The 22,072-nt window shown below is 52.4% G+C and overlaps 1 protein-coding gene across 40 annotated transcripts in view; it reads left to right on the top strand.

Annotated features, from left to right (window-relative positions):
• CTBP2 (C-terminal binding protein 2) overlaps nucleotides 1-22,072 on the top strand; it is a 168,874-nt gene that overhangs the window by 8,324 nt on the left and 138,478 nt on the right. For 6 of the 40 annotated variants that reach the window (XM_086378381.1, XM_086378367.1, XM_086378351.1 and 3 more), the window contains exon 1: nucleotides 440-544. The exons of 18 other annotated variants lie outside the window; for them this stretch is intronic. The gene's annotated coding sequence lies outside the window, so the exon portion shown is untranslated. Of the gene's footprint in view, nucleotides 1-439; nucleotides 545-798; nucleotides 1,186-1,443; nucleotides 1,688-3,114; nucleotides 3,182-18,026; nucleotides 18,082-18,289; nucleotides 18,412-19,117; nucleotides 19,315-19,528; nucleotides 19,627-22,072 lie in introns of those variants that run through there. 16 more of the 40 variants (XM_086378382.1, XM_086378352.1, XM_086378341.1 and 13 more) reach the window with 13 other exon arrangements.

The following is a 22,072-nucleotide window of genomic DNA, read 5'->3' as shown; positions in this document are numbered from 1 at the left end:
TCGTGGGCTAGAAGTCACTCCAGGGGGGCAATCAATAAAGAGTATATTTTGCCGTGCAGATAGCAATATGGACATATAAGTGCCTACAAGTAAAATCTCAGAATGTTTTTGATCTTAAGAACATTTCACAGTCATTAATCTTCACGACGCTCCTGCGGGCTAGGTAAATAGAGCAATTCCTATTTTATGCGAGGAAGAAATGTTGAATTGCCTCTGCCAAGTCATAAAGAGGCTGATCTCCGCCTCCTGTTTCCGTAGCTGGAGTTTGGGGGCCCCGGGCGCCCGGGGAACCCCATCGTCTCGCCCAGACTGACCGCAGGGCGACTTCCGGGCCCCTGCTCGACCTTGTGCTGCGGGGAGGGCAAAGCTGGGGCCTGGGTGAAGGCAAACCCGCCCTACCTGGCCGCGCGCTACCTGGAGGGGGGCGTGGTCTGCGGCTGCCCCGCCCCGAACGCTCCCCGCCAGCCGGGGTGCTGGGCCTTGCTGGAAGGACGGGGTCTCCTGGCGTCTGGGGTTCGGGGCTTCTGGGACCCCAGCCCCGAAGGTGAGGTCCACCTGACCCCCGGGAGCCCGCGGACCCGGCGGCTCCTTCCCTCCCCTCCAGACTGGCTTACCTGAAGGCTCCGCCTCCGAAGACCGCCCGCCTGCGGCCTCGCCCCGGCGATCCTTCCCTGCCCCCGGGGGAGGGGGCCCTCGGCTATCTGTTGTACCTGCCACCCCCACACCCACCCCATCCACAGAGCTGACCCCGACTCTGCCGGAAGCGCTCCTCCCCCGGCGCTTCGCCCTTTCACTTGTAGATAGGGAGCCGCTTCCCGCTGCGGGGCCGCCGTCGAGAGGCGCTGGAGATGGCCCTTCCCCCCCGCAGTGCCCACTTCCTCCTCCTCCCACCTCCCGCAGCCCCGTGCGGGGTCCCTCCCCTTCGCGGCCGCCCACCCGCGGGCTGGCCCGCGCCCTTCCCAGCCCCCGCCAGCCACCCCTCCCCCGGCCGGTACCTGGAAGGAGCCGGGAGAGGACGCATGACACCGAGGTGGGCCCCGACCCCGCGAGCGAGGCTTGGAGCAGAAGCAGGTATCCCGCTAGACCGTGCCCCAGCCAACCCCACTCGACGATCGCAGACTCCGGGGACCTTAGAGCTGGAGTCGTGTGTGGTCCCGCCCGCCACCCCCCCCACCGGACAGGGAGGTTCGTTCATTGCACGATGGTGGCTCAGATGCAACGAGCTGGTAGACGGTCCCATGCCTGGCCGGGGCCTGGCCGGCTCCGCATCCTGTCCCTGGGGCGGTGTTGAGGCCGCAGTTTCCGCCGCCACCTTCGAATCCGGGGTATTTCGCTTGAACTGCGCAGAGCGCGGCCGTAGCTCCGAGGGCTCCCGGGCCTTTGCAGGCTTCTCCAGGCTGGGAGCCGGATGGGCCATGTGACTAGAGGCTGCGGCCAGAAAGTGAAGAGCCGGGATGACTTTTCCTTTCTGCACCCCTCTTCTCCTTGGAGGAGGAATTTCTCTGTTTGGCGCTTTCTCGCCCCGCAGGCTTAACTTGTTACCCACGTAGTGCTTACAGGCTATTTAAGTCGTTGTTCTGTTTTTGTGATAACACTGCGGACTACCCTTTATTGAGCCTCTGTTTAGTATCTTTCTCACTCTCACTAAGACGCTTGGCCAGTGTTTGCATCGAACCTTCACAACAAGGTGGGTGAGGTGTCGGGAACAGGGCGTGCTCCTGCCCTCCAGGTGGCTGAGCTGGGACTTGAAGAAGCTCCTGGAGATGAGGACCAGCCCCCTGGTGGGGGGGCTCTTCCCCGCTGCCCTGAGAGCAGAGGGGAGGTGAGCATTAAGGCTTGCCCCACATCTGGCACTTTCTCCCCAGGGTTCAGATGGCTTTACCGAAACAATGGTCTTTCTCAGGCCCAGAGTTGCCTTCCAGATCACATGGGGCTATGAGAAGTCTGGCTTGTTTTAATTTCCGTCTTTGATTAGTGGTCTTTTGTTGGGATCTCACGATCTAATGCCAACGAAGGGTTTCTAGATGGTTTCCTGGACCAGGCCTGTTTTAAATTCACTCAGCTTTCTGAGTTAATGAACAGCATGGCTGCTGAGCAGAAGCCTGAGGCTCAGTAGATGGGCCCTGTTGGGTGCAGGGGTGGGGGGAGAGTTCTCCCTCTGGACCACAGACTCACTGTCCAGGCAAAGACCAGACACCAGAAGGACCCTGAGGGCTGGGCACAGGGCCTTGGTCCAGCCTCTCCCAGGCAGAAGTAATGGTCACTGTTTCACCAATCAAGAAGCAGAGTGGGGGGCGGGAGGTTAAGCCACTTAGAGGGCCAGAAGCCAGCTCCACCTGGCTCTGGTTTTTCTGTGATTGTTTGAGGCTGCTTCTGGCTTTTGATTTGGGACTTGGGTGCCTTTGGGGGTGGCTTTGCTGTGCTCCCCACGTCCGACCCCTTCTGTCCTCCTGATCCGCTTTTCCCTTGTCTCTATCTGGGGGATGTCGCTGAAGGGCAGCCCTCCCCCAAACACACATGTGTGTACATGAGCACGCACACACGCTGGCCCTGGGATTATGTGGATAGCTTTCAGTGTTTGGGGTTTTTTGGTGGTAAAATTGGATTTAGTGGCCAGGTGCCTTTTCTACCAGTAGGTAAGGCTCGGATTTACAAGTCTGTGGTCCGGGTGAGTGATCTCAGTCTCCTTCCCGGCAGGTTCCCCTTGCTTGGGGGAAGGGCTGGAGGTGGTTGGGTCGCTCCCCTCCCTCCCTCTGGCTGTTCCCTCTTTCCTGCTGGATTCATTATGCACGTCTTCCAGTGGGAGTGAACCCCTGTGTTCATCGTGGGGAATCTGGGAGAAGAGACCAGGGAGATGGTGAGGATTTCACCTAATCGGAATAGTCTTGTTTGCACCACTCCTGTAAAAACTGCCCAGAAACTTGATTCTGCTGGGTAAACCTCCTTTGGGTTGCTGCCCTGCATTTGTGTTGGCCTTGGAAAGGAATTTGAATGAATACTCCCGAACAAAAGGAGCAGCTTTCTTTTCACAGAGGCTATCAGAGAATTGAAAGGGAATGGCACAAAGTTGGGTGTGTCCTGAAATCTGGAGACTGGCCCTGCCTTGAGTGATTAACTCACCTGAAAGGCACCCGGAGCAGGTGATGTGGGAGCGCTCTGACTGACCTTGGCTTCCTTTAGGGTAAGGTCCCCACGAGATGGAGATTTTCCTGAAAAACAGGCTTTCCTTTAATTATGAGATTATCTTCCTGCCCTGCAACGCCTCTCTTCCTTTAGTTGAACACGTGTGTGCTTGCAGACACGTGTGTGCTTGGGAAATAGATCCCTGAATTCTTTGCTGATGCCCCAGGGCTCCAGTAGGGTGGGCGGGGGATGGTGGTAAGGGATGCTAAAGACTGCCTGTTTCAAACTTTGGGTTCTGCCTATTCCCAGAGAGTTGAGGGCAGCTCGGGGTGGGTTCTTTTTACCACTTCACCTGGTTAGCCCCAGTGTGGTGGCTCAGCGCCAGCTTGGGTCAGGATTATGCCCCGTGATTCTGTCTAAGCCCCCCCACCCCCCTGCAGTTTTTGAACAGGTTCTCCGTTCTGCTTTCCCCATGGGAAAGCGGGGGTGTGTGGCGGGCTGCAGCCCTGCTGGGATCAGCCTTGGGCCAACTCACCACCTCTTAGGCCTCCGAAGTGCTCAGTGGAGAAGCTGCTTCCTTGGGGTCGTTCAGCCTGGAGGGTGGATGTGGCTGGATCTTAGGGCAACTAAACAACACAGGAATGTTCTGCTGCTGCTGCTAAGTCGCTTCAGTTGTGTCCGACTCTGTGCGACCCCATAGACGGCAGCCCTCCAGGCTCCCCCGTCCCTGGGATTCTCCAGGCAAGAAGACTGGAGTGGGTTGCCATTTCCTTCTCCAATGCATGACAGTGAGAAGCGAAAGGGAAGTCGCTCAGTCTTGTCCAACTCCTCACGACCCCATGGACTGCAGCCCACCAGGCTCCTCCGTCCATGGGATTTTCCAGGCAAGAGTACTGGAGTGGGGTGCCATCGCCTTCTCCCCAGGAATGTTCTGGTGGCTCTCATAGTTTTGTCAGCCGGGGCCAGTCGAGAGCTAGATTTGCAGATGGCCCCAGAACATCTTTTGGGTCTTCAGATATATATCGTTGTCCGGCCCCGGGTTTAGGGACCCCTGGCTCAGCAGAAAGGCCCCTGGGCTCGGCCCTCCAGCACAGCACAAGGGAAATGGGATCAGTTTCCACACGCCTGTGTTGGTGAGTACACCAGGTTTCCCAAGACCCAGTTTTTCTCCACCTTGTGCAGAGTTCTGTTTAATCTCCCCCTTCCTCCAAGATGTTTGCTGCTTTTTGCTCAGGGCTGAGTTTTTGGGTTTTTTTTTTCTCCACACACAAACATCCTTTCTTCTCATTTCTCGACTAAGCCTGGGATTTAGAATGTGGCTTCATCTGACAAAAGCCAGGAGATTTCAGAATTAATGTTGGAATTCTATCTGTAATGATGTCTTCCTGGATATTTAAGGAGGGCTTTGAACAGTGGGTGACTTTTTGTTTCCCTTCCCTAAAACTGGCCAGACGTACTCCCCCAAGTAGTGGGCAGAGGAAGCGGCTCAAAGTGGTTTGAGTTTTCTTTGCGATAATTGTGAGCTTGCCTTACTTGAGTCTCCCCGTGTCCCAGGGGCAGGAAGGGAGAGGGCTTGTGACTAACGGTTGTCTGGGTTGCGCTCTTGATGTACGTGCGTCTCAGATGGCCCGAGAGCATAGACGCCACTCACAGCTCAGCAGAACCACTTGAAATGTACGTTGCAAGTATAACTCTGGTTCTTGGAAAGGTTTCTCTGCAGGGGAGATTAAAGGATTTTTTCCTAATTTATTTCATCCTCTTGAGCAGCAGTGGGTGGGCTGAGGTCTTGGAGGGGGAGTGACTGACTGATGGGAGTCGGGTCTGGGTGCCCTTGTTAGTGGAGAGCAGGGCAGGGTCAGGGCAGGGACCACTTTTTGACCATGCTTGTAGCTGGGAGTTTTGCAACCTGGTGATTACTTGGCATGTCCGGCTCCAGGCTTGGATCCAAAAGCTTTTCTCTGGGCCACCCCGGAAGCCCACTTTGGAGCACTGGGTGGATCTCAGTGTTACCTGGGCACTTTTTCTCTGATGGTGTGGGAGAGGTCCCAGCAAAAGGCCTCCTTTCCCAGGACTGGGGCTGGGCTGAGGGAGGAAGGGCACTGCTTCAACGTTAACACCCATCACCACCAGCAGGGGAGCAGGCGTCAGATGTGACAGACTGTTCTAGAAAGCGTGGGACAAAAAGGAAGGATGACGTGAGACCTGTGAGTGCATTTGTAATTTCCTGAGCCCTTGCAAAGGGCTGTGTTGCTGAATCTGAAGCAAGAGTAAGAATAGGGTGGGCTGCGAGGGTCTGATGAGGTCATATTTATAAAGCGTTTCAGTTCAGTTCAGTCGCTTAGTTGTGTCTGACTCTTTGTGACCCCAGGGACTGCAGCACGCCAGGCTTCCCTGTCCATCACCAACTCCCAGAGCTTACCCAAACTCATGTCCATGGAGTCGGTGATGCCATCCAACCATCTCATCCTCTGTCGTCCCCTTCTCCTCCTGCCTTCAATCTTGTCCAGCATCAGGATCTTTCCCAGGGAGTCAGTTCTTCGCATCAGGTGGCCAAAGTATTGCAGTTTCAGCTTCAGCATCAGTCCTTCCAATGAATATTCAAGACTGATTTCCTTTAGGATGGACTGGATGGATCTCCTTGCAGTCCAAGGAACTCTCAAGAGTCTTCTCCAACACCACAGTTCAAAAGCATCAATTCTTCGGTGCTCAGCTTTCTTTATAGTCCAACTCTCATATCCCTACGTGACTACTGGAAAAACCCTAGCTTTGACTAGAAGGATTTTTGTTAGCAAAGTAATGTCTCTGCTTTTTATTATGCTGTCTAGGTTGGTCATAACTTTTCTAACAAGGAACAAGCGTCTTTTAATTTCTTGGCTGCAGTTAGCATCTGCAGTGATTTTGGAGCCTCAAAAAATAGTCTGTCACTGTTTCCATTGTTTCCCCATCTATTTGCCATGAAGTGATGGGACTGGATGCCATGATCTTAGTTTTCTGAATGTTGAGTTTTAAGCCAACTTTTTCACTCTTCTCTTTCACTTTCATCAAAAGGCTCTTTAGTTCTTCTTCACTTTCTGCCATAAAGGTGGTGTCATCTGCATATCTGAGGTTATTGATATTTCTCCCAGCAATCTTGATTCCAGATTGTGCTTCATCCAGCCCAGTGTTTCTCATGATGTACTCCACATATAAGTTAAAAAAGCAGGATGACAGTTAACAGCTTTGATGTACTCCTTTCCTGATTTGGAACCAGTCTTTTGTTCCATGTCCAGTTCTAACTGTAGCTTCTTGACCTGCATACATACAGATTTCTTAGGAGGCAGGTTAGATGGTCTGGTATTCCCATCTCTTGAAGAGTTTTCCACGGTTTGTTGTGATCCACACAGACAAAGGCTTTGGCATAGTCAATAAAGAAGAAGTTTTTCTGGAACTCTTTAGCTTTTTCAATGATCAAACAGATGTTGGCAATTTGATCTCTGGTTCCTCTCCTTTTTCTAAATCCAGCTTGAACATCTGGAAGTTCATGGTTCACGTACTATTGAAGCCTGGCTTGGAAAATTTTGAACATTACTTTGCTAGCATGTGAGATGAGTGCAGTTGTGCGGTAGTTTGAACATTCTTTGGCATTGCCTTTCTTTGGGATTGAATTGAAAACTGACCTTTCCAGTCCTGTGGCCACTGCTGCGTTTTCCAAATTTGCTGGCATATTGAGTGCAGCACTTTCTCAGCAGCATCTTTTAGGATTTGAAATACCTCAACTGGAATAAAGTGCTTAAATCAGGCCTGATGTTGTTGTTGTTGAGTTGCTAAGTCGAGTCTGATTCTTTTGTGATCCCATGGACTATAGCCCGCCAAGCTCCTCTGTCCATGGGATTCTCCTGGCAAGAACATTGGAGTGTGTTGCCATTTCCTTCTCCCAGCTACAGGCATGGTCAAAAAGTGGTCCCTGCACTGACCCCACCCTTCTCTCCACTAACAACAAGGCACTGGGGATCTTCTAGACCAAAGGATCAAACCCAAGTCTCTTGCACTGGCAGGCAGATTCTTTACCACTGAGCCACCAGTGAAATCCAATTTGAATTTTTCAAGAATCACCATCTACTTTACTTCCATACAGATTTTGCCCTAATGAGCCCTGTGTGTGTGCTCAATCAATCAGTTAACTCTTTTGCGACCCCATGGACTGTAGCCAGTCAGGCTCCTCTGTCCTTGGAATTTTCCAGGCAAGGATACTGGAGTGGGTAGCCATTTCCTCTTCCAGGGGGATCTTCCCTACCCAGGGATGGAACCTGAATCTCTTGCATCTCCTGCATTGCAGGCAGATTCTTTACCACTGTGCCAGTGTGTTAAATTTATAAATACAAAATAAACAGAGAAGTAAATTAGTTGCTCTTGCACTGAGCAATTGATGCTTTTGAAGTGTGGTGTTGGAGAAGACTCTCGAAAGTCCCTTGGACTGCAAAGAGATCCAACCAGTCCTTCCTAAAGGAAATCAATCCTGAATATTCATTGGAAGGACTGATGCTGAAGCTGAAACTCCAATACTTTGGCCACCTGATGTGAAGAACTGACTCATTGGAAAAGACCCTGATGCTGGGAAAGATTGAAGGCAGGAGAAGGGGATGACAGAGGATAAGACGGTTGGATAGCATCACCGACTCAATGGACAGGAGTTTGAGTAAACTCCGGGAGTGGGTGATGGACAGGGAAGCCTGGCTGTGCTGCAGTCCTTGGGATCACAAAAGTCACTGACTTTTTGAGTGAGTGACTGAACTGAACTGAACTGAGGTTCTGTGTGCCCTGAGGAGCAGATTTTCTTTTGCATTCCTGGAAAGAGCTCAGGAAATCTTGATGGAGGCACTGGAAGGGGAGGGGTTGCCTTCAGGGGACATCTGAGAAGGTTCCCTGGGGCTTGATTGCTTTGGTTGTGCAGGGTAGGAGACAGGCAAGATCTTGCTAGGCAAGATGGTGGGTGGGTCCTGTCCTAGGGGAATGGGTCATCTGGGGGATGGAGACTTGATCCTTTGCACCAAAGCGGTGAATGAGTCTCCCAGAGTCAGGGGAAGCCCCAGGTGAAGGGGGTGGGGCCCAGGAAGAAGTGTTTGGGGTGAGAGTTTCAGGCCCTGGTCCTCTTAAAGAAATACTGCTATACAATGGGAATTTGCTCTAGGGCTCAGGAAACTCAAATAGGGGCTCTCTATCAACCTAGAGGGGTGGGGTGGGGTGGGGTGGGGAGGGAGATGGGAGGGAGCTTCAAAAAGGAGGGGATGTATGTATACCTATGGCTGATTCATGTTGAGGTTTGACAGAAAACAGCAAAATTCTGTAAAGCAATTATCCTTCAGTAAAAAATAAATTAATAAAAAAATTAGTAAAATGAAACTATATACCAAAAAAAATAGCAACCTAAACAGGGCTGGGAGGGTGGAGGGGAGGCTGGCTTGGGTAGGGAGTGATTCCTGGGGCCTAAGTGATGAACCGAAAACCGTTCAGGAAGGTTGTTTTTAGATGGTGGGGTGTGACTTGGTGTTAGGTCCCTCTGAGGGATGCCCAGTAAAATATTTGCTTTCTATTTAAGACCTACTTTCCCTTCCCAGAGAAGGAAGAACGAGTGAGGGGTTGGGTGCTGCGCCTCCTCTGCCCGATTACAGGCGGCGCCCTGGGCCGCAGGGGTCTGCTGGTGATGCCGCTCGGCTCCTCTTCCCAGAGGAGGTAAAAGCATGGCGGAGGAGCGCCCTGGGTGTTTGTCTGGGACAAGGCCCTCTCCCTGTCCCCTTCTCCGCACACATCTGCTTTCATGTGTCCCCTTCGTCCTACTGGAGTAGGAGCGTCCGAGCATCTGGAGCACAGCAGCAGTGAACTTGCTTCCCAGAGAACCACGTGTTGGGTTTGTCTTCCTGGCACGTGGTGGGCACTCGGTCAGCAGCAGCGTTGGTGGCCCGCCTGGGTCCAGCTGGGTGTCCGATGTGCCGTGGGTGTTTGTGTGTCCCCATCTGGGCCAGGAAATCATCTCCTCACGGGGCAGTCGCTCACTCTTAGAAATGGGCTGGCTGCCCCCCAGGGCCAGACGCACATTGGGTGTGGACCGGTTACCCCCACCCCCTGCTGTGCCGCTGCTCCCAGCTGCCCCATTGGGTCAGGTGAGCGAGAAACGGTTGAGGGCGGGGGACTGGGGTTAGGGAACATGTCCTTCTGGAGCCTGTGGAAGAGATCGATCGTCACCTTCAGGGTGGCTGGTCATTTCATGGAGCAGCAGCTTCCTCTGGCTTAATTCATACTGTTAAAAGAAACGTCACTTGTGAAGCGAGATGATCCTTGCAAATGCCTTTGGGAGGCAGCCAGTGGTGGAACGCAAGGGCATTTCGGGGATCAGGGGCCAGAATGCCCTATTGCCACATTTGCACATGTGCACAGAAAGGAAGGCTGATGCAGGTGGGAAGGGTTCGAACGTGAGCTGTTTGATACTCTTGGCGTTGGTGATGGAGGAAAAGAGTGGCAATATCTGCAGATTTGGTGGTTCTTAGGTAACTGAGTAAGTGTCCTGCCCCTGCCCCGCCCCTCCTGTGCACGCTGTGTCTCGTTTCATCTAGAACAGAGAGTTGGGATTGGGGTCTTCCCCTGGTGGCTCAGACCGAAAAGAATTCGCCTGCAATGCAGGAAACCCGGGTTTGATCCCTGAGTCCAGAAGATCCCCTGGAGAAAGGAATGGCTTCCCACTCCAGTATTCTTGCCTGAAAAAGTCCATGGACAGAGGAGCCTTACAGGCTACAGACCATGGGGTCGCAGAGAGTCGGACACAACTGAGCGACTAAGCACACAAGCATGTGCGTGCACGCGCGCGCACACACACGAATAGGGAGGGGTCCTCTGTGTGCTGTTTATCAGAAGGGAGCAGGTGAGTTGGGCACACAGTCAGTGGCAAGAAGCTGGCTGTGGGCTTGGTGGTTTTCACATGAGTGACTCACGGTCCCCGGGGAGGGCTGCTGGCTGCCCAGGTGCCCTAAGAGGGTGGCCTCTGGAGCAGGTGGAGCCCCAGGGCACCCTTGGCTGGGAGTCAGTCTCCTGGGGCTCCACCTAAGGGACATCTGGACTGAGAACCGCCAGGAGGGGGTTCTCAACGCAGCCAGTCTGGAGCCTGCCAACTGCATGCACACCATCTTTCTTTAAAAACAAACCACACCCCCAACACATACCCACACAACTTGAGTCTAGTTTTTGAACATTTGGCATGACCAATGATAGAAGGATTTTATATTTGAATACTCTTCCCCCATCTGAATGAATAGATCTCAAAGTGGAAATCTGGATTTCTGCCTGACCCAGTCTCATTTTTTTTTGGCTTAAGCGGGGGTTCTACCCCCTCAACCAGCACTCAATATTCTGAGGGACTTGAGGGAAATTTTGTGTGTGTGTGTGTGTGCGCGCGCGCGCCCGTTAAAAGTTGGAGCTGGGTCTTTGTTCCGATGCACTTGACATTTAATTGTCTCTTCTGACCAGTCAGCAGTGCTCACGGGGAGGAGGCTGGTCTGAGCGTCATAGCCTAGTGGTAAGACAAATTGTTTTTACAGATTACCTTTTAGTAAGGTATGAGCCGCGCTGGCAGTGGAGTGCACTTTGAAAGTCTGTATACACAGGCCGAGGACCGGTGCAGCGGAGTTGGTGACTGTCTTTGAAGGCAGAGGTCAGCAGGAGGCACTCCCACCTCACCACATGGGCAAGTAAAGTCTGCATCGACTTTTTAATCTTGCTTCTGCGTTATTTCATCCATGTTGCCAAGCAGATTTGGGGATGACACTTTTCTGTTTCAGAAATGCAGATAAACACGTTTTGTGGCAAATCCTTTTTTACCTTGGCGAATTTATTGATTAGTGTATTGATTAGTATTGAATCAATATAGAATTTATTGATTAGCTTCAGTGAGGCTGATCGCTTATGTTGCTGTATCGAGGACACCTTTGTAGAAACACCTTATCATACAGTTCGTAGGTCCCTTTTTAGGAACACCTTATCATACACTTGCTTGTTTTGTTTTGGTGATGACCTCAGTAGGAGGTGGTAAGGCTTTCCCAATACAGGGATGGGCTTACAGTTAATAAACGATGGTGCAGAATCTGAAGTGGTTCTTTTTTCCAACACCAGGCTGCTTAGAGAATGGCTGTGTATTCAGATAGTTCTAGGGATGGGGAGCGTGTGTGTGTACACATTCCAAGGCAGAGAGACGTGCAGGGTGGTACCCCTGTGTTGAGGTCTGGAGGAGCCTGTGGCACATGCCCTGTGCCAGCTGAAGAGTGAACTTGAAAGGCCGTGTACAGTGTCCACCGAGGATTTAAGGGATCTCCACCTGCCTCTTGCTATGAGGTTGGCAACTGTGGTCTTGGGAACAGGAAAGAATTTGCCCTTTCTGGTTTGAGTAACTGCTTTCTGGGGGGCAGTTTGGGGTATTTTTTGAGTGTCAGGCCAAGCCACTTTCTGTGAGAGAAATGCTAGCCATTGCCGTCACCCTTACCTGGCAGAGTGGCACAGAACTAAGTGGGCCACACGTTGAAAGCTTACCAACTGTGCTTAAATATGAGAAGTGGGAGCCTTTGGGGCCCCAGTAGTCTCTTTGGGGGCTGCTTTTGGACTTGGGTTAGCAAGGAAATGACTTTATGATTTATGGTGTCTATGAAGACTAGCATACCTATCTATTTTCATATAGACATCTTAATAGAGATTAAATACAAAATAAAGCAGAATACATGAACAGAGATATTCCCATAAGCAATGTTGTCGTGTTAGGCAGTGTAATTATGGTTTGTACACTTCCCAATTAAGCAGTTATGCATTACTGGGAAAACCACCTTTAAGAGATTGAGGAAAGCTTTATAACTTAGTAGATCAAATAAAAATGGATGTATAGTATTTTATGCATAGGGTTTAAAATTTTTACAGCATATGCTAAGGTAGCTCAATTGGGATTGATTTGTGGAAATTGATGCTGTGACACTGAGATGCACTTGCTGCTTCTGAAAATTGCCTGTTGAACAAAGATCTGCTTCTTCAGCAAATAGAGCTCCTACTGTGTGACCGATGCCAAGGCTGCAGGCAAGAGCAAGGAGGATTTACTCTGAAGTTCAGAGAGCTGGGATGGGGGCAGGGTGCATCCCAAGTGCAGGGGTGGAGGGTGAGTCCTCTCCAGACCAGGGGGCTGTTCTTCTGGCCCAAGGAAGTGCTGTGTTGGGTGGCTCTGGTAACTCAGATGGTAAAGAGTCTGCCTGCAGTGTGGGAGACCCAGGTTTGATCCCTGGGTTGGGAAGATCCCCTAGAGAAGGAAATGGCAACCCACTCCAGTATTCTTCTCTGGAAAAATCCCATGGACAGAGGAGCCTGGTGGGCTACAGTCCATGGGGTTGCAAAGAGTCATAGGGGCATGACTGAGTGACTAACACTTTGAGTATGGAACCTACAGACATCACCTCCCATCCTGGCGACCCTGGGGCTCAGCTGCAGGCCTGGGGAAGGTCCCTGCCTCCTTGTGCCCTCGAGGTGGGTGGGCGTTCTTCGTATCCATCTCTGATTTGTGTGAGGACTCAATGAGTTAATGCATGACAGACCCTCAACATTGCACCCCGAGTTCTCTCCAGTGTGGGCTTTATTGTTTTTATCATTATTCTTATTCTCTCTTTGTTGGAGTAAAGAGTATAAGGTGTGGGGCAGTCGGTGGGGCTGGGGAGGCCAAGAGAGAGGGCCAGATTTACCACCACCAGACACAGCATTTTATCTTTTTATTTGTTGCTGGGCCGTACTCAGTCGTATCTGGCTCTTTGTGACCCCATCCAGGCTCCTCTGTCCGTGGTATTCTCCAGGCAAGAACACTGGAGTGGGTTGACATTTCTTTCTCCAGGGGATCGAACCCAAGTCTCTTGCATCTCCTGCGTTGACAGGCGGATTCTTTACCACTGCGTCACCTGAAAAGCCCCTTTATTTTATTTACTTATTTTTATTTTGGCTGCACAGCATGGCTTGTGGGATCTTAGTTCCCCCACCAGGGATTGAATCCATGTCCCGGGAGTTGAGAGTCTTAACCACTTAACCACCAGGAAGTCCTGGGATCAACTTTTTAAGAATGCTATATAGATATACTTTCTGTACAGTAAAATTCACCCTTTCAGCGTGCAATTCTGCGTGTTTTGTCCAACGCTGTGTAAAAGCCGTGTGGTGTGGTTGCAGACCAGTTTGGCCACCAAGGGAGGTCCCAGGAGCTCCTTGTGGTGGGTCCGCCCTCCCTCATCCTGCCCACCACCGCTGCAGTTTTCCCGCTTTGACAGTAGCGAGGCCAGCCTGGGAAGCGTGGGGAAGTACCTGGGTGTTCGTGTGAGGTGCCAGGGTTTTCTCGGATGTCTGTCGTGTCCGAGGGTTCCGCCGGCTCAGGGGGACCCTCCAGGCTCAGCAGACAGACTTGCCTGAGTGGGTCCCACCGTGTCACCGCAGGGAAGAATACTCAGGAAGTTAAGGACACTTAAGGAAGTTGGCCCAGGCTGGGTAGACTCTGTGGTTGGAATCTTTATCTGCTCCATTAATTCCCCCAGCCCCCCAAGGGGCCCCCTCCTCCTCCAAGCGGGCAATTCCACACCCACACCTCGTGCCTCTGTACACCTCCGGTCATTGTCCCTGGACTCTCCAGGGACGCACACACACAACAGCTGCTCACCTTCCTCCCCGGGTTCCGCCAGCCCCTCTTGGAAGGTGCCTGGGGACAGGTGCCTCCTCTGCCCACAACGGCTGCCGGCTCCATGTCCAGAGGGCCTGGGAGTGACCGCGGGTCACTGGCTCCTTCCTCTTCTCTCAATGGGGAAGTGGCTGAGCAGAGAGCCAGGCAGTGTTTGCTCTCGGGTTCCTGCATGCCCAGGCTGGTCCCTGTGTCTCTAGGGGTGCAGGGCATCCCTCACGGCCTAGCCTGGCTTCCCGCAGGTAGAGACCAGCCCCCCAGTCTGTGGTCGAGGAGGCTGGTTGGCGGGCAGCCTGCAGGGACCAGCGCCCTTTCCTGTGGGAGGATCAGCGGTGGGTCACCTGGGTTGGCGTCCCACCCCGGAGCCAGGGTCCTGGGTTCCACTGCCACCTTTGCCAGCTCCTGTGTGTCACAGGGGACCCTGGTTTCTCTCAGGAGGAGGTGTATGATGAAGGCCGGCCCCTCTGCACCCAGAGGACGTGCTTGTGAGTGGTCTCTGTTGGACTTTGGGAAGGAAGCTACCGCCAGCTCACTCTTCGTAGTCTTAAAATACTCTCTGTGTTTGTTCATTTGGGGGAAATTTTATGAAATGAGTCTTTGAATTTTTGAAATTGTTAAGTGGGGATCATTGCACTTATTAGTGTTCTGGTTGTTGCTGGAGCTGTCTTTTCAGGGCTTGCGGTTTGTGCCCGGTGCCCCAGCGCTCAGGGCAGGGAGAGGGCTCACCGGGCGGAGTGACTCCCAGTGCGTTTTGCCAGCATTCAGTGTTAGCAAACCTCCTGATGCCTATGAGCTCAGACGCCCCTGACCTTGATTCTTGGCCTGAGATTTCCATCTAAGCATCCTTGGCCTCTTTGGGGGGGTCATCCGTGAGCTGACACGCGTACTGTGAGTGCAGCAGAGCCGTGACCACGTGCTTAGAATATTTGGGGGAGCTTCCAGATGCAAAGAGGTTGGAGCCTGGGGTTTAGTTGCTGAAAGGTTGGTGCCCCAGTGGGACAAGGGCTGTTTGAAGCAGCATTTTGAGCTGCTTGTCCCTGGGTGGCTTCCACACTCTTGACGGTTCTTCCTTGGGTATGGGGTTAGGGGGGAGTGGGACATGACACCACCAGCCCATTGGGAGACCCGAGTCCTCCCAGCCTGGGGACCCGGCTGCTGGGAGGTTCTGGGGTCCAGAAGCTGCTACGACCACCCTGAGACTGCGTTGCCCTCCCATCCTTGCCCAGGGGAGAAAAGTTGCCCAAACACTGGAATTTATTAACAGGAAAAGTCAAAGGCTGGATTTTATTTAAAGGGCAGCGAAGTGGTTTCTGTCCGGAGGGGCTCTGGAAGCATCTTCAGTGGTTCCGTGTACACATGACCTTCCTACCCAGGCGGTGGCTGTCTGAGTCCTGGGGAGCACAGTAGGACTGCAGGTCTAGGCTCCCAGGGCCTGCCCGTGTCCTTCCTGCACCCAGGGTGCCTCCCCTGCGCCCTCCTGGGGCTCCACTCCTGTCTCTGCAGGGTAGCTCCCCAGGTTAACACAGGTAACAGGCGGGAAGCCGCTTCACTTGCATGGATCCTGAAATCGCAGCGGTCTTGGAGGGAAGGGAGTGGGCAACCGCTGCTGAGTGCGCAGGCCCCACTAGCTTTGGCGGGCAATCGTGCCTGAGGTGTGCCAATTGTCAAGTGACTATTTCAGAGAGCGCCAGTTAAGAAAGGCCTCTGCCTTCACTGGGAAACACTAGAAATATGTTAATTAGGTGGGTCTCTAATAATAATTTTTCTTGAGCACCGGGAGTGAGCCAGGAGGGGAGACGATAAGAACAGATGAATTTGGTGCCTTCATAATAGAAACAGCTGAGGCGCCCTTCCTGCTGGAGGTTGATCTTCAGCACATGAGGTTCTTTTTGGGCAGCTCAGTCACCTGCAGGGACACAGCCCTTTGAAATCTTGGTGGGATTTGAATCAAAAGCCCGTTCCCTTGGACAGCTTCCCAGGTGGCACTAGTAGTAAAGAACCCGCCTGCCAATGTTGGAGACATAAGAGACGCGGGTTCCACCCCTGGGCCCGGAAGATCCCTTGGAGGAGGGCACGGCAACCCACTCCAGTATTCTTGCCTGGAGAACCCCACAGACAGAGGAGCCTGGCGGGCTACAGGGGGATCGCACAGTCGGACACCACAAGCGACTAACCCTTGCACAGCTAGCCAACTGCGTGTATTGCTGGCTGTGCACAAGTCTGACAAGTTGTTTGGGTTTCACTAGTCTTGTGTCTCACACCCGAGAATCATGAATCACACCCAAGAATCACACCCAGGACCAAGAATCATGGTCCTAAAGGGAAGTTTCAAGGCTCTGGAAGCTGCCGGGAACACAGGAGGCTTGTCCTTTCCGAAAACGTACATTTTTGTTTCCATGTGGGTAGAGGTGGCTTGCTGGTTTAATTTTCTTTCTTAACATTTTGGCTTGGAGAACTTTTCTTTTTGGTTATGGTAATTATCCTTCCCTGACATGTAAATTGATTACACATTTGATTATCCATGAGCCTCCCTCTGCCTCTTATTTAGGCTTATTTTTAGCACAGTCCTTGAAACCTCAGCGTGAGACTGTCCATCTTTGGCTGTTTTTGAAGGTCGTTTTAATCAGGTGCCTCACAAGTCAACGTGGTGGGAACAGGCCTGGGCTGCTGGATGAGCTAGGGATTTGCTGTGGACATCTCCAAGTTCTGAGCTGTCTTTCTTCATCTTGGTCAACATGGGGATGAGTGAACTTGACTAGCAGCTGCCTGGTTGGATCTGGAAGGTCTCCGACTGTGGGATTACAAAGGCTGAAGCCTGAGCTAAGGTGGAGGAAACCTGAGGGCCTGTCCCCCACTTGGATAGGACCTGTTTCATAAGGTTCAAGCTTTGCTCCAGGTCAAAGTGATGCCTGTCCCTGGCTCTGTGTGCAAAAGCCCATTGCCAGCCTGGGTTTTGTAAATCGGTGAGAGCAGTGTGGTAGAGTTTGGGGGTTCGGGGGTCTCCCTCATCTTGTCCTGGGGGGCCTTTGCTACATCTGATTCTTCTCAGAGGCCACCTAAGTAAGTCAACAGTCCCGGTGGACTCCCGGATGTTTTCTGAGCCTCACCTTGATAAAGAATAAAAATGTTTTAGTGCTTGATTTGATTTGTTTGCTGGAAGATTAGTACAAAAGCAGGAAGGAAAAAGAATGTGTGGTGGAGGTGATTGCTGGAGACTGGCAGAGGGTTATTTACGGATTTTTGCTGACAGTCCTTGTTTAAAGGAATTCCCTGCGAGATTTATGAAGCCTTTCCAATTTATTGTCTTTCCAAGTAAGGTAAGCAAATAAATAGGTTATTCTCTTTTATTATGAACCTCGCCAAAGTAAGATTAAAAATAAGAGGAAACAGGGCTCCATTTTTTTTTTTTTTTTCCAGCCCAGTGTGTTTCTGGAATTTGGAAAGCATCTTGGGAAGGCTTTTTGTTTTGTTTTTGGCTCGAGCTCATTGTGCATTTAAAAGATAAAGTCTGACCCTTGATATTGTGTGTGCTGTTCCCCATCCTTGAGAGCTGGCTGAGCTCCTGCAGGGGACCGTGGGTGGGGGGGTGCTGGCAGTGGAGCCCACCACAGTCAGCAAGGCCTCACAGGCCCCTGAACCAGCCTCCTGCTCTGAGATCAGTCACCACTGTGGCACCAGAGGGGACTCTGGGCCTGCAGACAGTATAGTGCTTTGTGAAAAAGAGCAAAATCTGTTCTGGTCAAACGGAACTTTTCCTCCACTTTCCTTCGTATCTACTTAATTTCCTCATCCCTTTCCCATTTTAATCTCCTTCTTTGCAGTTGTGGGTGGTTTTGATAGTTTGGTGAATTATGATTTTGGTGACATTGGTGTGTGAAGACCCAGGTGGAATTTTTTTACTTCTAGGTAAAGAAGCAGCAGGAACATGAGACCTTGTAATAAAACAAACATCTCGTTTCCTGGTGGTGATGTCAGGGCTGAAGGTTTGGGTGGGGAAAAGTTTGACCCGACCCCTCCCAGCTGTAGCTCGCCCCACCCTTCCCCTGCCCGGAGCCCATTTGAAGTCAGAGCCCCTTCCGGGCTGTAGGCAGCGCCACCCGGGAGACACTCTGTTGCCATTTTGGGAGAATGTGTTTTATGTGTCTGTCCCTGTATGTCTGTGGCCTAGTGATGCTATTTTGGGGGGACTAATAGTCAGCGTTTTGGAGGGTGTCTTGTAACAGACCGCGCTATCCGAGTTCCTCAGCCCCCAGGCAGGTGATAGGTGTTTGCTGTGGGTTGGGTGGATTTAGCTCTGCGGGGGCTGTGGGGGGCGGGTCAGGAGTCAATTGGACCTATGGCAGGGAGGCTTGGAAAGATGCCCCGGGCACAAATCCTGTGAAAATGGGCTCCATGGAGTTCGTCTTCCTTCCTGCCCACTTTCTCCATGGCACCTGCTCTCTGGTGGGCCTTCTGTATTCTCGCGGCTAACGAGCCTTGGGCAGTGTCCCTAGCTAGTGTGGTGGCCTGAACCAGCCTGACCCAGTCCGGCCCGCAAGGAGCAGGCCACGTAGCCAGAGGGCAGTGGACATGCAGGCGAGCCGGTAGGGAAGACTCCCGGTGGCCCGTGAACTCGCCAGGACAGGATGGGGAGAGGGGACCAGGCGTGCTGGGTGGTGATGTGGTGGTGGTGGTTTAGTCGCTAAGTCGTGTCCGACTCCTGAGGCCCAGGGACTGTAGCCTGCCAGGCTCCTCTGTCCATGGGGTTCTCCAGGCAAGAATACCGGAGTGTGTTGTGCTGAAGGGGGGAGTAAAGGAAACCCTGGAGGAGTTCCAGGGAATTGTCTTCTTTAGAGACAGTGGTTGCTGTGGAAGGCGCTGGGGGAGGGGTTTTGGTGCCCCCAGGTAGGAGGAAGCAAACACATGTGTGCTACTTGGACCCGGGAAAGGGTCCCTTTAACTGGACCAAGTGGGTTGGGGGTACCCAGACCCCTGGGCGCTGGGGGTCTCGTTCACCCACCCGAGGTCTGGGAAGTCCTCTTGAAGGGGGTGGGCTATGGGCTCCCTCCAGCTCCCCCCTCTCCTTGGAGGCCATCACGCCCTTTGCCCCATCCTTTTTATCATTGCCTGGACCTGAGATCACCTGGGGAAGCTTTGGAAACGAGCCCAGCCCCTCTGGAGGTTCTGAGTCCCCGGTTGCGGGCTGGAACCCGCCCGGTAGATTAACAAGCTCCCAGGTGGCTCTGATGGGCAGTCGGGTAGAGAGGCCCTTCCCCGCCCAGCTGAGGCCACGTGGCCCTTTCCAAGCCCGGGGGCTAGAAGGCAGGGCCTCAAAGAGTCGGCAACTCCTAACTTCCCTGCCCCACACGCTGGAGGCAGGGGCAGAGAGGGGCTTCTTGGGAGGCCCAGCCCCTCAGCCAGGTGTTGGCCGTGACAGGTACGCCTCTGCCGCCGGGCCAGGTGACCAGAGCCACTCACCGAGGAGCGGCCTGGTTCCCCATTGCCAGGTGAGAGTCTGTGGGGCTGTTTCCTTTGCCAGGCTCTCCTGGAGCCAAAGTGCCCTCAATTTGGCAACACAGGTGCCCGGGGAAGAGCTAGCTGCCGGGGTCCCATCCGCCTCAGGGCTCCTCTGGAAGGAAAGCGGGTGTCTCCCACCCTCGAGGAGAAACTCCAGGAGTGCTAGAATCTTCCTGCGGTGGTCAGTGTGTGGCTGCAAAGGAGAGAGTGGCTGTTGCCTAGGAAACAAAGCCGGAGGGCCTGACTGAGGCCTGTGGACCTCCTTGGGCTCCGTGCCTGGGTTGGTGTGAACCCCAGGAATGGTATGAGTCTAGGGGAGGGTGGGGCGGGGAGGGTCCTGTGTGTGTTTTTTTGGTAGGAAAAGAATCCTGCGCTCAGCCGTGTCTCACGGGAATCTAGCACCCCTGCGGGAGCTTTCTTGGCCTACGAAGGCTGGGTGGGGTGTGTGTGCTGTGAACTCACCAGGACAGGAGGGAGAGAGGTGACCAGGGGGGCTGGGTAGTGCTGAAAGGGGAGTGAAGGAAACCCTGGAGGAGTTCCAAGGAATTGTCTTGTTTAGAGGCAGTGGGTTGCTGTGGAAGGCGCTGGGAGGAGGGGTTTTGGTGCCCCCAGGTAGGAGGGAGCCAAACACGCATGTGATACTTGGACCCAGGAAAGGGTCCCTTTAGCTGGACCAAGTGGGTTGGGGGTGCCCCAGGACCCTTTGTGAGTGATGCCACTTGGCTGCTGCCTCTGAATTATGGAAAGAAAAGGGTCTGAGAGTTGAAAAATAACACATCAGATCCTGGGGGACTGAGTGCTGAGTGCTGGGGTGAAGCCATTGCTGAGGGTTGGTGGTTAATGTGGGATGGGGGAGGAGACTGACCAGACCAACGGGCAGACCATGCTCTGACGCCCCCTCCGCCCACATGGGTGAAGAGGGTGGCAGAAAGCAGAGGGGCCTGAATGCCACAGGGGGTCTGTCCTGACGCTTAGTCTCATTTTGCTGAAGTCCTCCTGCCCCGTTGGCCTCTGCTGTAGGTGCCAGGTGGCCTCCATGGGTGCACTCGGGGTGCATCTCTGCTTTTTCTGCTGTGGACTCTGGTGTGAGGCTCAAAGCCTTGGTGCCCCCTCGCCCGTGAGTTGGGAGCAGGAGCAGTTACTTGATGGCGTGCGTGGCTGTTGGACTGAGAAGAGGTAACGGGTTTAGGAGTTGGGCTGTGGTTTTGGGGAGCCCCCTTAGTCTTTGCACCCACAGCGAGCGAGAGCCCCAGGATGTGGCTTTTGAATGCTCGCCTTCCTCCCTTCTGATCACGTGCTTTTTAAAATCTCACCTGTAGTCTTTTGTTTCTTTAACATCATACAGGTGTCTTAAATGCCTTTGTGTGCCTTTGTTTTTGAAAGCAAACTTCATTGCCAGTGGAAAAAAGAAAGCTGGATCAGTCTTGGGGCTGCGGCCAGGAAGTGTGTGTTGGACTCAGAATTCAGTTAAGCAGCCGTGGTTCCCCCAGGTCAGGCTCGGGGAGGATACGGCAGGAAGGAGGTGCTTCCTTGTCCCCACGTAGCTGTGGGGTTCACTTGGGTTTGAAGGTAGGCTTCAGAATTCTTCCTAAGGACAACTGAGTGTTTTAATTTTGGTTTATTATAACCAAGGCAGAAATGTCATTTCAAAAGTCCAGTCCACTCTTTTTAGAGTGACTTACAGTTTACAACCGTGTTCTAATATGTTCTAATTACAGCCTCCAAACAACAACCTTGGTTTTCAGATGAAAAAAGACTCAGGACTCAGGTGAATGTGATGGCCCTCTGCATTCTCTGGGGGTGTCAGTGCGTTTCCTTGTCTCCTGGTCATTGAATGCTTTTTTAAAAGCTGCTGCTGCTAAGTCACCTCAGTCATGTCCGACTCTGTATGACCCCAGCTCTCCAGGCAAGAACACTGGAGTGGGTTGCCATTTCAGTGGATGTAAACTCACTGCCAAGATTTAACTTGGGTACCACTTACAGAATGATGACAGGATGGAGACACAGACGAGAGAATGGGTGGGCATGTGAGCAGGGCTCTGGCGGAATCCGGACCCACCTTGGCTTGTATCCTACCATCCCAGACACTTCCCAAACATCCAGATATTTCCCAGCAGTGCCCCTTGACACTGAGGGCCATAATGAGCTGGCTAGAGGCAGGTGCCTGCCCTGGGCAAGAATTTGACCCAAAATCTATGCACCATCTTTTGTGGGTACTAACCCACCTGCTGTACAGGTATTGGAACAAAACCAGGCACCTGGTAGCAGATTGTGCCTGGCCATTTGAGCAAGATCCAGGGACCCAAAGCGCCTCTCCTTGCTGCTTCACTCACAGTCTGAAGAGTGTGAGAAGCAAACCCAGGGTCAAGTGCAGATCCATGGGCTATAAGTGGATTTGAACTAACTTATCTTTTCTGATTTTTCTCTTGTGATATCTGTTACTTGCTGAGAAGAGTTTGTTTTCTGGGGCTGTCATTCAGAGCATCATTTTGTACCATACCATTAAAATTTTCAGAGTGTTTGCTGATTTGTGTTCATTGAAACTAAATTCATTAGGGTGATGTGAAAATAGCGCTCAACTGTTTACCAAATCGGATTCTTGTTTTTGATATTCCAGTGCATCATCTGTTCTCACTTGAATGTCGTGGAATTAGTTGGTTAAGTGTTATGCAGATGAAAACTCATGTTTTAGTGGAGTTTTTTTTTTTTTATAATTTGGATGCATTTATAAGAATATTATACCCAAGG

This window comes from Bos grunniens, chromosome 26 (genome assembly GCF_055505025.1).
Source record: "Bos grunniens cultivar Pamir isolate PY7600 chromosome 26, Bosgru_T2T1.0, whole genome shotgun sequence".
Classification (NCBI taxonomy): Eukaryota; Metazoa; Chordata; class Mammalia; order Artiodactyla; family Bovidae; genus Bos; species Bos grunniens.
This window is presented reverse-complemented; position numbering and strand designations above follow the sequence as displayed.